This window comes from Sorghum bicolor, chromosome 5 (assembly GCF_000003195.3).
Source record: "Sorghum bicolor cultivar BTx623 chromosome 5, Sorghum_bicolor_NCBIv3, whole genome shotgun sequence".
In the NCBI taxonomy this organism is placed as follows: domain Eukaryota; kingdom Viridiplantae; phylum Streptophyta; class Magnoliopsida; order Poales; family Poaceae; genus Sorghum; species Sorghum bicolor.
Window position 1 is genome coordinate 55,837,510 of NC_012874.2, and position 19,167 is coordinate 55,856,676.

Below are 19,167 nucleotides of genomic sequence, written 5' to 3' on the forward strand. Positions count from 1 at the left end.
ATTTTGAAGCTCTGGCGCGCTGTTTCAAAACGCCTGCCCCAAAATTTCAGTCGCTGCCTGTTCTTCCTCCCTTCTCGCCCCGTCCATTGTTCATCCTCCTCTTCCACCAACACTGCCGCCGGAGGTCTACCTCCCTTCCCTCTCCCCCCCGTCCATCGTCCTTCCTCATCTTCCATCAACAACACCGCCAGAGGTCTGCCTCCCTTCCCTCTCCCCCTCGTATGTCGTCCTTCCTCCCGTTCCACCAACACCGCCAGAGATATGCCTCCGCCGTCGCCCTGTCCATCGTCGTGGTGGCAGCGGCTATTGGTCGTCGCTCTTCCTCTCCTACTCATACCTCTAAAGCTCTGATATGGTTGAGGCAGGACATAAGTGACATTTTCTTGGCCCTTTATATCCTCCCCCAACCAGATTAGCGATGCCCAAGCCTCTGCTCTCCTCTGATTTTGGTAAGTTCTCTGATTTTGGTAAGTTGTTACTATGATTCGAGATCCTATGATTTAGTTTAAACTTGTTCATTCATGTTTTCTTATTGAATTTACTGTTAATGATACATTTTTTGTTCAGTGGGACGATATACTACATCCTTTTTGTTTTGTGTAGCTCAGGCCATCTCCATCCTCGAAAAAGATTGAGCAGCATTATCTTCAGGAAGGATAAACACTCGAACTGGGATGAGAGAGCTTCTCTAGTTCAAGTCGGACACCTATTCAAGTTATTTTAGAGTAGTTGAGGATGAATCTGAAATTGTTATGTAAACATCAAGTAAACATTAATTGCAATCATGTAACAATTTTATTGAGAAACCAATACAATATTGTACATATGGTGTCAAATTTGGAATTAAAAATGGTGGGAAATGTAAAATTAATTCAAATTGTCTGGAACCCATTTTCAGAGGCGGTTTGCGAAGAAGCAACCATCTTTGATAAAATCCTTTTTCAAGATCGGTTGCATCGCAGCAACCGCCTCAAGAAATGAATTTTAGAGGTGGTGGTAGTAAGGACGTCGTACCTGAAAAACGTTTGCAGAGGCAGTGAAACATGTTTTCAGAAGCGGTGCTACTAAGAGAAGCAACCGTCTTTGATAAAATCCTTTTTCAAGATCAGTTGCATCGCAGCAACCGCCTGAAGATATAAATTTTAGAGGCAAGGATAGTAATGACGCTGTACCTGCAAAACGTTTACAGCCCGTGAAATATGTTTTCAGAAGCGGTGCTACTAAGGGCACCGTATCTCAAAATACACGTTTACCGAGGTGGTAAGCGAACCGCACGTGAAAATATGTTTTCCGAGACGGTTAAAAGACTGACACTGGAAATGAATATCTTTACAATCGTTTGCATTGTATCGGTTTTTGTAACCGCCTCTGAAAACCTATTTTAACCGCCTCTAAAAAGCTTTTCTGTACTAGTGCTTTTTTATATAATATATTTGTTTTCATCGGACTTTATTTGTAAATTATATGAACTTTATGTGGGACAAGTCTATATTGATGGGAATCAAAAAAATCCACCAGCTTTTTAATTAGATCTTGAAATAGTAACATCATTTATTTCTGGTTTCTCGCTACCTAAACATAAAGAGCGGAACTGACTCTCCAAAGAGTGTATAAGATGGGCATCTTTGGCATATAACTCTAAGATGGGACGCTGGATTTGTAATTAGTAGACTAAACTAAAGCGGTTTAAATATTTATATGTTGATCTACAAAATACAAACGATTAAATGCACATTACGTGCCTATAGCTCCAGATTCATGATTTCCAAGAGTTACAAGTGACCAGCACTAGGAAATCCATATATTTCCTAGAGCTAGAGCTTTGCCTGTTATAGAGCTCTTGAATGGTGAGACGATATAGGAAAAGTTTTTATTCAAATATTGTAACACCCGATTTTAAGAACAAAATCAGATGTGCACCATATGTGAGTTTTAGAAGACAAGCCTCACGTATAGCTACAAATAAGGGGTAATATCAAAGGACAACACATAAATTACATAGCGTACATAGTAAATCGGTAGCAAACCACGGAATATAACTCCAAACTTCGGGTGTTAACTTCACTCTACAGGATCCAACTAACTGGTTGATCACAAGCCCAAAACTTCTCCTGAGGTGTGGGGGAGATAGCAAGAGTGAGTTCAAGACGAACTCCGCAAGTATAACAACTAGATTGTATAGATCCCACAATCTCATAATCAATGTGACATAAATAATGTAGAGCATTAAACAATAATCAATGAGTTTCTTAACACAAGATTCATCACCCTTAATGTAAGAGTTCCCAAGGCCGCTCGTGACCGTGAGCACGGCTAGTATACCAGTTTTTAACACTCTGCAGAGGTTGTACATCTTTACCCATGAGTCATGATTTACCCTTTCGCCTGAGGTGATCAGCCTCGTAACCCACTACTAAGGTAGGTCGGCAGGGATCACTATGAAGTCTTTCAAAGGTTCGTCTAACAAGTTAGAGCCGCTTGGTTTCGTTAGTCAGTCTGTGTGATTCTACCCCGCAGGGGATCCACGGTCTGCTATCCCCCATTTGCGCCACACGGGTAACCTCTAACAAGCTAGAAAAATTACTCATACTTGACTAAAGCCAGAGCCATTATAGCCCTCATGGTTGCACTTTCATCCCGGTTATCACTTACGAATAAATCCTCAAGTTGCTAAAAAGTCATCATTATCATTTGTTGCTTTATATTAATCTATTCACAAGATCATAGTCATAGAATTAAAATCCAAATGCTATACTTGCCTTGATCCAATTGCTCCTGCTAGTCCTGCTGATTTTACTGGCTTCCAAGACTCTGATCTTGATAACCGAAGTAATACCCACTGTCTAATCTCGATCATCGATTATCAACACACAAACAATCGGAGACAGACATACACGAAGCAAACAAGATTATAATTAGAACAGTACACCAGCAGTAAATAAATTTAAATAAATGTTTTCCAAAATCATCTACACGCTGCTACGATCATGTCAACGAGAAATTTACGGAAAATGGAGTTACGACGCGAAAGTTACGCTTTTAACGGGACTTCAACAGCAGTTTACGGACTTGTAATTAACTAGGGAATCTACGAAGCTTATGAAATTATTAAACTAACGCAACTTGAACGGATCGAATCGGAGCTAAAACGGAGAAGATATGAATTTTCTAGGATCTTATATAGAAAAGTAATTAATTAAATAGGGTCACAAAATTAAAATGTTTCAAATTGATGAAACAATTAGACTAACATGTAAAGCTCGTGATTACGAATCTAACGTAATTTGAACGGGTCAAATCGGAGTTAAAACGAATATTTTATGGCCAAAACATTGCAGTGGCAATTCTGTAATTAATTTGAAGTCGAAAATGAAATTTAAATCAAATTTCAATCTGGATCTAGAGTTGGCCTAGGACTGCGGGTTCTATATCTATGAAGTCTAGGGGCTCTTTAATAAAAATCCCCGCGAAGGGGTAAGTTCTAATCATGGCCGTTGGATCAAGCTTGGATGCGCATGATTAAAAGAAAAAAAAGAAAAAAAGAGAGAGAGAGGGAGGGGGTGGCACACCGGCCAGAGCTGGGCAGAGACACGGCGGTGGCCATGGATTCCGGCCAAAGCTCGCCGGCGCAAATGGATCGGGAGCTACGGTGCATGGTTTTCGATTCCGAAAGCACCGGGGGAGAGAGAAGGACGACGCGAACCCACCCCTGCCTACTGCGCGGCCGGGGAGCGCCCACGAGGCATGCTCCATGGCCGGCGGCCATAGAGCTCGCTGGAGCACGCGACTAGAGCGCTAGAGGGCACCAATTCACGCGAAAATTGGTGGGAAGAACTCGGGGAAGAAGAGGAGCTCACCAGCGCGACCAATTTCAGTAGGGACGGCTCGGTTTTTGAGTTGAGCGCGGATGTCGCCGGCGGCGTCCTTCGCTATGGCTGCTGCGCGCTCCAAGGCGAAGGTAGGGGCAGGGAGAGAGGGGAATGGAGAGAGGATGGGGCTCGGGCTCGCACGCAACTCAAATCACCAAGGCGCGGGGGCTAGCGAGTGGAGAACGTGGGAGCGGCTTCGGCTCGGGCGGTTGCGCAGCAGAGAAAGGGGAGAGGGAGGGGGCGGTTGGAGGAAGAAGAAGTTGCTGACGGGTGGGTCCCACATGGCAGAGAGAGAAAGGGAAAGGAGGAGGCGGGCTGGCAGATGCTGCGCGAGTTGGGCCGGGCTGGAATGAGAGAGAGGGGGAGGGAATAGGATTTTTCTTTTTATTTTTCAATAAATTTTCAAAGCTCATTTTTTTAAATTTGAATTTGAATAAATTCTCTTTGCAAAACTTCACACATCACAAAAATGAATGTTGCAGCATGTATGCATCAATATATTTCTAATCTTACAGTAAATTTTAATTTCCCAAAAATTATTATTTTTCCTATATTTTGATGCTCACAAAATTGACTCAATAAATCAAATTCAACTATTTAAAACAAGAGAATTTTTAGGGTGTTACAATTCTACCCCCTTAAAATAAATCTCGTCCTCGAGATTCGGAAGAGGCTCCGATCCTCTCAGAGAAACAGGAAAATATCTTGATAATCCTTTCAACTTCACAACTTGCATACCAAACTTAAACGCTTGTCTCAAGGCCACACCTCGTGAACATAACTTCCGTTGAATAACTATTATTCATAATTGACCAAAGTCCATCTTGACTACTAACTTCTTTTAACTTACAACTCCAAGAGACATGGAAACTTAATATGCATTTGCCTCCTCAGGTAGGAGTGGACCACCGTGATACTCAATTCTTTTCCCTGACGGTGTTGTTAAGAGCATTTTGTACTCGATACCATAGATCACTCCTTTGTGTGCACACAACCATCCATTACCAAGGACCAAGGGAATACCAAGCGACTCTAGCACAATGAGGTTTACAGTGAAGTTTTCCTTGTTTATGACCAGATTGATATTTGAGCACACCTGATCTGCTTGTATTTCTCCCACTGGGGTTTGAACTAGTAAAGGCTTCCTCGTTGGTCACTTCACCCACTCGATCGTCTTTACCAAGTCAGTAGAAATGAAAGAATGCGAAGCACTCGGGTCAAACAGAGCAAAAACTTGCACAGAGTCTACTTGAATATAGCCACCAACCACTTTGGTAGCTCCATGAATGTTATGCCTATCCACATTGCTCAGTCTCCCATTGATATAGTCTCGTTGCACCCTACTTCCATGAGCAGGCTTCTTACAGCTTTTCCTTTTTCTCTTTCGCCGTTGTGGATTCTGATTTGATTCACTTCCAACTTGCTCTTGAGTATCATTATTTTGATAGCACTCAGTTTCATCATACTCATAACATCCTTCAAAGGCAGGATCATCATTCTCTTCCCACGTATCAGTAAGAGACATCATATAGGGCTCCTGATCCATGGGATACTACACTCCCTGTCATCAGGTGACCAACATCAGTAGCACGAGAAGGAGAGATGATCATAATCATAGAATATCTCAAGAGACAACACTCTCTTCAAGATAAATTGAGAATGCATCAACCCGGGATATCAAGGTACTACCCGTGATATCAAGGTACTACCCCTCTTAAGAAAGGTCGACTAGGAGGCACAAGGAAGGTAGCTTGCACTTTTTCTTGACAAGTTATCTTGCATTGAGACTCTTTTGACATCCCAAGGAACTTATGTGCAAGGAAGAAACAAATATCCTGATTTTCCTCGCGATATGAAAATCACGAGCGCAGTAAAACGGACATAACTCTTGTTCTATTAATCCAATAGGGTTATAGCTTATTCCGCTAGAAAGCTTAGAGAATTTGCTACAACCTTTCTACAGAACACTTTTCCAAATTCTATAGTTATATTTGTCCAAAACAGCAGGCAACCAAAACTGGTCCAGATTCTTGACAGGACATCTGTATCGTCTTGTGATTTTTGTAACTTCCAAACCATAAGAGCTATGAGGGTGATTCTTGTGGTCAGAGAAAGATATTGAAGTCTACTATCATCCAGAATTTTCTCATGATTTTTAGTCATCCAAGAACAGAGTCATAAACCGATAAAGATGAGATACTCTAGAAAGGCAGGATAAGGTAACAAGAGAGAAACCAAAACCCAACTGTTTATGTTATTAATCCTTATGCCTTAGTCATGTAAACTAAATGAAATTGTGAAGAAACTCACAAGATCATTACACTCATTACAAAGATCCAAATCAAACATAACCATAAAGACAATTCAACCAAGCAGTAAAGGTTCACAAGGCACACAAACTCGACTTTCGCTGCTAACGTTTTTATTACACAAGGCACAAACTCCTATATCTTAACCTCAGTGTGGCTACTTTCATGATGCATCTATTGATTCCTCTGTGGACAAGAGTTTACATAGTGTCCTTCCTGTTGGCAGTGATAACACTTTTTCTTAGCTGGATCCTTCATGATATCATTTTCCACTGAGGTGTTGCTCGGTGTGTTATCAGCTCGCTGACTCTGAAGGTTTGTCTCTGTTTGGCTAGCTTTCTTCCTAACTTGGTTGATCCTTCGAGGTTAAAACTCTTTATAAGTGATGGTCCATCCATCTATGCATACCTCATGAGCAGTGGGGTTAGCTTGAGAAGTTTCTTCATCTCCAAGGTTTGGATTTTCATGGCCAGGGTTCAAAGCTAAATGTGACAACATAGGATTTGAATGTTGTTCAGTTCCCAATGCTGGCTCTAGTGATTTTGCCTTCCTCTTCTTATCCTCATTGGTCACACAATTTGGTTTTACCTTAACTTCCTTTTTAGATGACCTATTTTGAAGACAAGGAAGACCATAATGCCTACAACAATGGCATTGATCCTGATATCTCGATGTACTACTACCAACACCACTATGGGCTCTCACATTTTTCCAAGCTTCTGCTACTTGTCTCTTAACTGGTCCTAAGATGCGTTGTTGAGAGTTCCCAATCTGAGTCATTCCTTCCACTACTTACTTTTGCATGGCTAGAAGCTTCTCCTTGTCTAATGCTTTTACGAGTGGCATCTCTGAGTCCTTTTGTTCCTTCATGTCAAAGGTCTCTTCATTATGAGCCATCTAAATAGACAAGGAGGTTGGATTTAGAATAGAGATAAAGTTTTATAATAGAATAGGGCAGAGGTAAGCATAATTTTTTTGTTAGCAATTAACAAGGTTAAGGTGAAAGCAAGAAGTAAGGAGAGATAGAAGCATTCTAAAACGTCCGGTTCTAGCTAGGCTTGCGTCCTACAGTCAGCATTGCTTTGATACCACTTTGTAACACCCGATTTTAAGAACAAAATCAGATGTGCACCATATGTGAGTTTTAGAAGACAAGCCTCACGTATAGCTACAAATAAGGGGTAATATCAAAGGACAACGCATAAATTACATAGCGTACATAGTAAATCAGAAACAACCTTAGGTAGCAAACCACGGAATATAACTCCAAACTTCGGGTGTTAACTTCACTCTACAGGATCCAACTAACTGGTTGATCACAAGCCCAAAACTTCTCCTGAGGTGTGGGGGAGATAGCAAGAGTGAGTTCAAGACGAACTCCGCAAGTATAACAACTAGATTGTATAGATCCCACAATCTCATAATCAATGTGACATAAATAATGTAGAGCATTAAACAATAATCAATGAGTTTCTTAACACAAGATTCATCACCCTTAATGTAAGAGTTCCCAAGGCCGCTCGTGACCGTGAGCACGGCTAGTATACCAGTTTTTAACACTCTGCAGAGGTTGTACATCTTTACCCATGAGTCATGATTTACCCTTTCGCCTGAGGTGATCAGCCTCGTAACCCACTACTAAGGTAGGTCGGCAGGGATCACTATGAAGTCTTTCAAAGGTTCGTCTAACAAGTTAGAGCCGCTTGGTTTCGTTAGTCAGTCTGTGTGATTCTACCCCGCAGGGGATCCACGGTCTGCTATCCCCCATTTGCGCCACACGGGTAACCTCTAACAAGCTAGAAAAATTACTCATACTTGACTAAAGCCAGAGCCATTATAGCCCTCATGGTTGCACTTTCATCCCGGTTATCACTTACGAATAAATCCTCAAGTTGCTAAAAAGTCATCATTATCATTTGTTGCTTTATATTAATCTATTCACAAGATCATAGTCATAGAATTAAAATCCAAATGCTATACTTGCCTTGATCCAATTGCTCCTGCTAGTCCTGCTGATTTTACTGGCTTCCAAGACTCTGATCTTGATAACCGAAGTAATACCCACTGTCTAATCTCGATCATCGATTATCAACACACAAACAATCGGAGACAGACATACACGAAGCAAACAAGATTATAATTAGAACAGTACACCAGCAGTAAATAAATTTAAATAAAAGTTTTCCAAAATCATCTACACGCTGCTACGATCTTGTCAACGAGAAATTCACGGAAAACGGAGTTACGACATGAAAGTTACGCTTTTAACGGGACTTCAACAGCCGTTTACGGACTTGTAATTAACTAGGGAATCTAACTGTGGTGAATCTAGCCAACAAAGGTACCAACGCGAAGCTTATGAAATTATGAAACTAACGCAACTTGAACGGATCGAATCGAAGCTAAAACGGAGAAGATATGAATTTTCTAGGATCTTATATAGAAAAGTAATTAATTAAATAGGGTCACAAAATTAAAATGTTTCAAATTGGTGAAACAATTAGACTAACATGTAAAGCTCGTGATTACGAATCTAACGCAATTTGAACGGGTCAAATCGGAGTTAAAACGAATATTTTATGCCAAAACATTGCAGTGGCAATTCTGTAATTATATTGAAGTCGAAAATGAAATTTAAATCAAATTTCAATCTGGATCTGGAGTTGGCCGAGGACTGCGAGTTCTATATCTATGAAGTCGAGGGGCTCTTTAATAAAAATCCCCGCGAAGGGGTAAGTTCTAATCATGGCCGTTGGATCAAGCTTGGATGCGCATGATTAAAAGAAAAAAAAAGCAAAAAAGAGAGAGAGAGGGAGGGGGTGGCACACCGGCCAGAGCTGGGCAGAGACACGGCGGTGGCCATGGATTCCGGCCAAAGCTCGCCGGCGCAAATGGATCGGGAGCTACGGCGCATGGTTTTCGATTCCGAAAGCACCGGGGGAGAGAGAAGGACGACACGAACCCACCCCTGCCTACTGCGCGGCCGGGGAGCGCCCACGAGGCATGCTCCATGGCCGGCGGCCATAGAGCTTGCTGGAGCACGCGACTAGAGCGCTGGAGGGTACCAATTCACGCAAAAATTGGTTGGGAAGAACTCGGGGAAGAAGAGGAGCTCACCAGCGCGACCAATTTCAGTAGGGACGGCTCGGTTTTTGAGTTGAGCGCGGATGTCGCCGGCGGCGTCCTTCGCTACGGCTCATTTTCAATAAATTTTCAAAGCTCATTTTTTTAAATTTGAATTTGAATAAATTCTCTTTGCAAAACTTCACACATCACAAAAATGAATGTTGCAGCATGGATGCATCAATATATTTCTAATCTTACAGTAAATTTTAATTTCCCAAAAATTATTATTTTTCCTATATTTTGATGCTCACAAAATTGACTCAATAAATCAAATTCAACTATTTAAAACAAGAGAATTTTTAGGGTGTTACAATTCTACCGACTAATAGTGTTTATGTGAGATACAGAGGAGATTAGTCCACAGGTGATTATGTGATGATGGAGGAGCTCATTGCATATGAGACATGACATGGAGTCATGTGACCAAGGTGGAGAAGATCAAGATGAGGCTTGGCTTGATGGACCGGTTGCAAGAGTGAAGGGCAAGTCGGAGGCTTTGAAGCGAGGGACCGCGCGTGACGGTGAAGCTTGAGCAAGACTTGGCGCCGATGGACCAAGGCAACGGTGAAGAGCAAGTGAGGTCAAGATCGATGAACTAATACGGTCATGTGATGATATGAAGTGGATTATATCATTTGGTGATTGGTTGGTGCATGTGTTGCATCAACATTGGAGGAGATGGAATGGAAAGCGCAAGGCAAAGGTATAACCTAGGGCATTTCCATTTCACCGGTCATAGGTGTGTAGAGAAGTTTATGACCGGATTTAGGATAGATGGCCGTACTATCAAGAGGGGCAAACTTGTTTGCATATCGGTCATCTAGTGCCACTTGAGCGATCTAACTTTGTATACGTGTTAGGATCGAGTGGCGTGGCAAGTTTGAGAGGCTAACTCCTTTGGAAAAATGTTTGTGAAAATGCTAACACACATGGAAATGGTGGTGTACACTTGTTGGTGTTGGCACACTTTACAAAGGAGGTGGTGTTCCTAGGGTTGAGAGAGGTGTGGGATTCGACGCTTTTGAGAAAATTAAGTGCATATTTTCTATTGCACCGGTAGGAAATTTGGAGAAGTCACGGAAGTGTTTCTCACTGAGAAACACTCACCGGACGCTCTGCGCGGAGGCACCGGACGCTGGCCTTTAGCGTCCGGTGTGCTGTCGGGTGCAGCAGAGTGCACCGGACGCACCGAAGAGAGTCCGGTGCTCAGCGTCCGGTGTGCAGGCGGTTTGGCGACCCTCTCTGCGCATGAGTCCGGTGAGCACCGTACGGTCAGGGTGCGTCCGGTGGCTTGCGTCCGGTGACCGTGCGAGTTCGCGGAGCTCTCTGCGCACGGGACCGGTGTGCACCAGACGCGTCCGGTGTGGACTAGTTGAGCGTCCGGTGGTGCTGTGTCTGGCGCGAGCGCGTGGTAGCCGTTGGCGGCAACGGTCGACTTCAAACGGCTAGTGACACGTGGCGGTCAGCTGAGCACCGGACGCTGGGTGTTGAGCGTCCGGTGGCTCCCTGTGAGCGTCCGGTGCCCACGTGTTTTGCCAAGTGAAGGGGCAACGGCTAGTTTAGCCCTTGGGGCTATAAATAGAAGTGGTGGCCGGCCTTGGCTGGTGTGGAGCACCCTTGGGACTTAGTGTCCATGCTTAGGGAGTGCTAGTGAAGCCTCTAACTCACATATGCTTGATAGTGATCATCCGATTGTGTGAGTGAGCAATTCTAGTGCGTTGCATTGAGAGATTGCATCGAGTGGCACTAGGTGTTCGTGTTGCAAGCCGGTGGCGCTTGTTACTCTTGGAGGTTGCCACCTCCTAGATGGCTTGGTGGCTTGTGACTCCATCGAAGCACGCAAGGAGATTGTTCGGTGCTCCGAAAAAGAGATTGTGAGGGGTACGGTGCTCACCCCGCGGGGATCGCGAAGAGCAACTCTAGTTGAGTGAGACGTGAAGAGCGACAAGTGGTCCGGCCGTGTCAAGTGCTAGAGCTTGTGGTAAGCACTCCACGTGGGAGAGTGTGACTTGCGGGTCACCACTAGCAAGAGGACCGGCGGCAACCTTGGAGCTTGTCTCAACGGGGACGTAGCTTGGTGGCAACCAAGTGAACCTCGGGAGAAAATCATCATGTCATCTTGGTTCTTCCCCTTGGTTTGCAAGTCCCTAACACAAGCTTGTTTTTACATTCATATTCTTGTGCTTGTGTAGTTGCTCTTGTAATTAGTTAGCTTGTGTAGCTTGCTAGTTACCTTCTTGCTTGTGTAGCTAGAAGTAGTTCCCTTGCGTGACTAATTTGGTTTGTGTAACCTTGTTAGTCACATTGCTTAGTTTGTGTAGCTAAGTAAGTTGCGCTCTCTAATTTGGCATTAGTTGCCTTGTTATTGAGCTTGCTAGTGAGCTTCGGCTTTGTGCGCTTTGCCTCACTAGTTTGTGTAGGAGCTCCCCCGGTTTGCAAAGTACTAGTTGCATAGGTTTGTGTGACCTTGCTTCTAGATTTGGTTAGGTGAGCTCTTGCTAAGGTAGCACCTTGCTTGCTTGTTTAGGATCTTTTCAAGGTGCTAGAGAACTTAGATAGAGGGGTGTAGTCTTGGCTAGACCGATAGTTTTAATTCCGCATTTGTTTCGGTTAGCCGACGCAATAAGTTTTTAGAAAGGACTATTCACCCCCCTCTAGTCCCCCATCTCGACCCTTCAACCCCCCTTAAAATGAATCTCGTCCTCGAGATTCGGAAGAGGCTCCGATCCTGTCAGAGAAACAGGAAAATATCTTGATAATCCTTTCAACTTCACAACTTGCATACCAAACTTAAACGCTTGTCTCAAGGCCACACCTCGTGAACATAACTTCCGTTGAATAACTATTATTCATAATTGACCAAAGTCCATCTTGACTACTAACTTCTTTTAACTTACAACTCCAAGAGACATGGAAACTTAATATGCATTTGCCTCCTCAGGTAGGAGTGGACCACCGTGATACTCAATTCTTTTCCATGACGGTGTTGTTAAGAGCATTTTGTACTCGATACCATAGATCACTCCTTTGTGTGCACACAACCATCCATTACAAAGGACCAAGGGAATACCAAGCGACTCTAGCACAATGAGGTTTACAGTGAAGTTTTCCTTGTTTATGACCAGATTGATATTTGAGCACACCTGATCTGCTTGTATTTCTCCCACTGGGGTGTGAACTAGTAAAGGCTTCCTCGTTGGGCACTTCACCCACTCGATCGTCTTTACCAAGTCAGTAGAAATGAAAGAATGCGAAGCACTCGGGTCAAACAGAGCAAAAACTTGCACTGAGTCTACTTGAATATAGTCACCAACCACTTTGGTAGCTCCATGAATGTTATGCCTATCCACATTGCTCAGTCTCCCATTGATATAGTCTCGTTGCACCCTACTTCCATGAGCAGGCTTCTTACAGCTTTTCCTTTTTCTCTTTCGCAGTTGTGGATTCTGATTTCATTCACTTCCAACTTGCTCTTGAGTATCATTATTTTGATAGCACTCAGTTTCATCATACTCATAACATCCTTCAAAGGTAGGATCATCATTCTCTTCGCACGTATCAGTAAGAGACATCATATAGGGCTCCTGATCCATGGGATACTACACTCCCTATCATCAGGTGACCAACATCAGTAGCACGAGAAGGAGAGATGATCATAATCATAGAATATCTCAAGAGACAACACTCTCTTCAAGATAAATTGAGAATGCATCAACCCGTGATATCAAGGTACTACCCCCCTTAAGAAAGGTCGACTAGGAGGCACAAGGAAGGTAGCTTGCACTTTTTCTTGACAAGTTATCTTGCATTGAGACTCTTTTGACATCCCAAGGAACTTATGTGCAAGGAAGAAACAAATATCCTGATTTTCCTCGCGATATGAAAATCACCAGCGCAGTAAAATGGACATAACTCTTGTTCTGTTAATCCAATAGGGCTATAGCTTATACCGCTAGAAAGCTTAGAGAATTTGCTACAACCTTTCTATAGAAAACTTTTCCAAATTCTATAGTTATATTTGTCCAAAACAGCAGGCAACCAAAACTGGTCCAGATTCTTGACAGGACATCTGTATCGTCTTGTGATTTTTGTAACTTCCAAACAATAAGAGCTATGAGGGTGATTCTTGTGGTCAGAGAAATATATTGAAGTCTACTATCATCCAGAATTTTCTCATGATTTTTAGTCATCCAAGAACAGAGTCATAAACCGATAAAGATGAAATACTCTAGAAAGGCAGGATAAGGTAACAAGAGAGAAACCAAAACCCAACTGTTTATGTCATTAATCCTTATGCCTTAGTCATGTAAACTAAATGAAATTGTGAAGAAACTCACAAGATCATTACACTCATTACAAAGATCCAAATCAAACATAACCATAAAGACAATTCAACCAAGCAGTAAAGGTTCACAAGGCACACAAACTCGACTTTCGCTGCTAACGTTTTTATTACACAAGGCACAAACTCCTATATCTTAACCTCAGTGTGGCTACTTTCATGATGCATCTATTGATTCCTCTGTGGACAAGAGTTTACATAGTGTCCTTCCTGTTGGCAGTGATAACACTTTTTCTTAGCTGGATCCTTCATGATATCATTTTCCACTGAGGTGTTGCTCGGTGTGTTATCAGCTCGCTGACTCTGAAGGTTTGTCTCTGTTTGGCTAGCTTTCTTCCTAACTTGGTTGATCCTTCGAGGTTGAAACTCTTTATAAGTGATGGTCCATCCATCTATGCATACCTCATGAGCAGTGGGGTTAGCTTGAGAAGTTTCTTCATCTCCAAGGTTTGGATTTTCATGGCCAGGGTTCAAAGCTAAATGTGACAACATAGGATTTGAATGTTGTTCAGTTTCCAATGCTGGCTCTAGTGATTTTGCCTTCCTCTTCTTATCCTCATTGGTCACACAATTTGGTTTTACCTTAACTTCCTTTTTAGATGACCTATTCTGAAGACAAGGAAGACCATAATGCCTACAACAATGGCATTGATCCTGATATCTCGATGTACTACTACCAACACCACTATGGGCTCTCACATTTTTCCAAGCTTCTGCTACTTGTCTCTTAACTGGTCCTAAGATGCGTTGTTGAGAGTTCCCAATCTGAGTCATTCCTTCCACTACTTGCTTTTGCATGGCTAGAAGCTTCTCCTTGTCTAATGCTTTTACGAGTGGCATCTCTGAGTCCTTTTGTTCCTTCATGTCAAAGGTCTCTTCATTATGAGCCATCTAAATAGACAAGGAGGTTGGATTTAGAATAGAGACAAAGTTTTATAATAGAATAGGGCAGAGGTAAGCATAATTTTTTTGTTAGCAATTAACAAGGTTAAGGTGAAAGCAAGAAGTAAGGAGAGATAGAAGCATTCTAAAACGTCCGGTTCTAGCTAGGCTTGCGTCCTACAGTCAGCATTGCTTTGATACCACTTTGTAACACCCGATTTTAAGAACAAAATCAGATGTGCACCATATGTGAGTTTTAGAAGACAAGCCTCACGTATAGCTACAAATAAGGGGTAATATCAAAGGACAACGCATAAATTACATAGCGTACATAGTAAATCAGAAACAACCTTAGGTAGCAAACCACGGAATATAACTCCAAACTTCGGGTGTTAACTTCACTCTACAGGATCCAACTGACTGGTTGATCACAAGCCCAAAACTTCTCCTGAGGTGTGGGGGAGATAGCAAGAGTGAGTTCAAGACGAACTCCGCAAGTATAACAACTAGATTGTATAGATCCCACAATCTCATAATCAATGTGACATAAATAATATAGAGCATTAAACAATAATCAATGAGTTTCTTAACACAAGATTCATCACCCTTAATGTAAGAGTTCCCAAGGCCGCTCGTGACCGTGAGCACGGCTAGTATACCAGTTTTTAACACTCTGCAGAGGTTGTACATCTTTACCCATGACGTCTGAGGTGATCAGCCTCGTAACCCACTACCAAGGTAGGTCGGCAGGTATCTCTATGAAGTCTTTTAAAGGTTCGTCTAACAAGTTAGGGCCGCTTGGTTTCGTTAGTCAGTCCGTGTGATTCTACCCCGCAGGGGATCCACGGTCTGCTATCCCCCATTTGCGCCACACGGGTAACCTCTAACAAGCTAGAAAAATTACTCATACTTGACTAAAGCCAGAGCCATTATAGCCCTCATGGTTGCACTTTCATCCCGGTTATCACTTACGAATAAATCCTCAAGTTGCTAAAAAGTCATCATTATCATTTGTTGCTTTATATTAATCTATCACAAGATCATAGTCATAGAATTAAAATCCAAATGCTATACTTGCCTTGATCCAATTGCTCCTGCTAGTCCTGCTGATTTTACTGGCTTCCAAGACTCTGATCTTGATAACCGAAGTAATACCCACTGTCTAATCTCGATCATCGATTATCAACACACAAACAATCGGAGACAGACATACACGAAGCAAACAAGATTATAATTAGAACAGTACACCAGCAGTAAATAAATTTAAATAAAAGTTTTCCAAAATCATCTACACGCTGCTACGATCTTGTCAACGAGAAATTCACGGAAAACGGAGTTACGACATGAAAGTTACGCTTTTAACGGGACTTCAACAGCCGTTTACGGACTTGTAATTAACTAGGGAATCTAACTGTGGTGAATCTAGCCAACAAAGGTACCAACGCGAAGCTTATGAAATTATGAAACTAACGCAACTTGAACGGATCGAATCGGAGCTAAAACGGAGAAGATATGAATTTTCTAGGATCTTATATAGAAAAGTAATTAATTAAATAGGGTCACAAAATTAAAATATTTCAAATTGGTGAAACAATTAGACTAACATGTAAAGCTCGTGATTACGAATCTAACGCAATTGGAACGGGTCAAATCGGAGTTAAAACGAATATTTTATGGCCAAAACATTGCAGTGGCAATTCTGTAATTATTTTGAAGTCGAAAATAAAATTTAAATCAAATTTAAATCTGGATCTAGAGTTGGCCGAGGACTGCGGGTTCTATATCTATGAAGTCGAGGGGCTCTTTAATAAAAATCCCCGCGAAGGGGTAAGTTCTAATCATGGCCGTTGGATCAAGCTTGGATGCGCATGATTAAAAGAAAAAAAAAGAAAAAAAGAGAGAGAGAGGGAGGGGTGGCACACCGGCCAGAGCTGGGCAGAGACACGGCGGTGGCCATGGATTCCGGCCAAAGCTCGCCGGCACAAATGGATCGGGAGCTATGGTGCATGGTTTTCGAGTTGAGCGCGGATGTCGCCGGCGGCGTCCTTCGCTACGGCTGCTGCGCGCTCCAAGGCGAAGGTAGGGGCAGGGAGAGAGGGGAATGGAGAGAGGATGGGGCTCGGGCTCGCACGCAACTCAAATCGCCAAGGCGCGGGGGCTAGCGAGTGGAGAACGTGGGAGCGGCTTCGGCTCGTGCGGTTGCGCAGCAGAGAAAGGGGAGAGGGAGGGGGCGGTTGGAGGAAGAAGAAGTTGCTGACGGGTGGGTCCCACATGGCAGGGAGAGAAAGGGAAAGGTGGAGGCGGGCTGGCAGATGCTGCGCGAGTTGGGCCGGGCTGGAATGAGAGAGAGGGGGAGGGAATAGGATTTTTCTTTTTATTTTTCAATAAATTTTCAAAGCTCATTTTTTTAAATTTGAATTTGAATAAATTCTCTTTGCAAAACTTCACTCATCACAAAAATGAATGTTGCAGCATGTATGCATCAATATATTTCTAATCTTACAGTAAATTTTAATTTCCCAAAAATTATTATTTTTCCTATATTTTGATGCTCACAAAATTGATTCAATAAATCAAATTCAACTATTTAAAACAAGAGAATTTTTAGGGTGTTACAAATATCTCTCTAAATGAGAATTTACAGAGTTTTAGGAAAGAACCTTAATTCACGGAAATTAATTATGCGTTGAAGTCCTTGAGTAAAATATTTAAATCACCCATATATGGCGATCCAATCATCCTATCCTAGCACGTTGGTCGTTACTCACTGTGTCTATATTTTTTCAAGAGTAAAGTCTATTATCGGTACTTAAACTTGTTCGGATGTGTCATTCTGGTCTCCAAACTTGTAAAATAAACGTTTAGGTACCTAAACTTGTTCGGCTATACCATCCTATTCCCTAAACTTGGATATCTCCCATATAAGTCATCAAACTTGTTTAGTTATGTTATCCTAGTTCCTTAACTTGTTTTTAAGTCTCATCTGGATCAAAACAGGGCGAATCTAAAAACTCTATATCAAAAAATAACTTAGAACTTGTTTATATGTACTCAAATGAAAAGAAACTTTATATTAAAATTACAGCCAATAATGCGATCTGCAACTTTATAGTTAAAATAAATTGAAATTATTTAGGATCCCAAAATATTTTTTGTAAGTTTCTAAAATTTAAAATTAAATTTTGTGACACTAAACTACTTCAAATAAAAAACCTTTCAACTACAAAGTTGTAGATTGCGTTGAGAGCTACAACTTTGATATAAAGTTTATCTTGAGTCGAGTTCATATGAAAAAGTTATGAATTATTTTTTGATATAGAGTTTTTGATCAGTTTGTTTTGACCCATATGAGATTCAAAACCAACTTTAGAGACCGGATGACACAATTGAACAAATTTGAGGACCTAAATTGGTGATTTCTAAGTTTAGGAACCGGGATGACACATGTGAACAAGTTTAGCGTCCGGAATAACATAAACAAACAAGTTCGAGGACCTTAGCGGTTGATTTGCGAGTTTAAGAACCATCCAATACAAGATTAGAGACCGGTGGTGAACTTTACTTTTTTTTTCAACCTTATGTGCAACTTCGCTGGCTAGTAGCGTCAATTAGGAACGGTACTTATATCAGTACCGTTGGTTGTTAGGGTGTGCATATTAAATTTACAATTTACTCCATTGGTTGGACGGGATGAACTGTGTATTTATAAACAGGAGAAAGTCCATATTACTTCCTCCAAGTTTGGCGTATGTTCAAATAACCCTTCAAACAAACATTTGGTTCAATTTACTCCCTCCTACTATTTAAGCTGGTCCAACTAACACCTTAAAGAGATTTTTCTTTTTTTTTCTCTATGTACAAATTAAATTTTAGTTTCAAATTTTGCATGGTAATAGAGGACATTGTATTTTGTGTTAGAAAAATACATTATGAATTTTTCATCATTATATTTTATATGATATTGTATCCCTACTGTTAATTTATTGTTAAATTTCCTAAGGTATCAAAATTTTGGTAAAAAGTTAAGATATATTTTTTCTAACATAACTATGATGTTCTCTATTATATCACAAAAGTTGATATTAAAACTCAACTAATACGTGGAAAAACTGAAATAACAAATCATGTTAAGGGGTAAATTAGACTAACTGAAATAGTTGGAGTAAATTGAACCAATTGTAAGTTTAAGGGGTAATCTGGATATATACCAAACTTGAGGGGTGTAATTTGAACTTTTTCCTTATAAATACCACCCCTGCCAACTCCTCCATTTCGCCAACCAACCATATCCATCCCCTGCATCATCAGTCCTTAGCAAGAGGGACAATGGGTGCCAAGCTCCTTCTCGTTGCCTTTCTCGTCAGCACCACTGCCTGCCACCCCATCTGGGCACAAGTGCTTAACACGGCGGAGTTAATCGAGGAGACATTTGATGGCTTGCAAATGATATTTGATGCAGCAGTGGACAACGTAGTCCAAATGACGGATATTCTGCTCGACAATATTGTGAACGACGACATGGGACCGATTGCCACTGCCAATGGGACGAACCCATAGTTCAGTGCGTGCGTATAGTAAGTTATTAATAACTGCTTTATAATAAGGTTGTTATGGAATACTCGAACTGTATACATAGTAT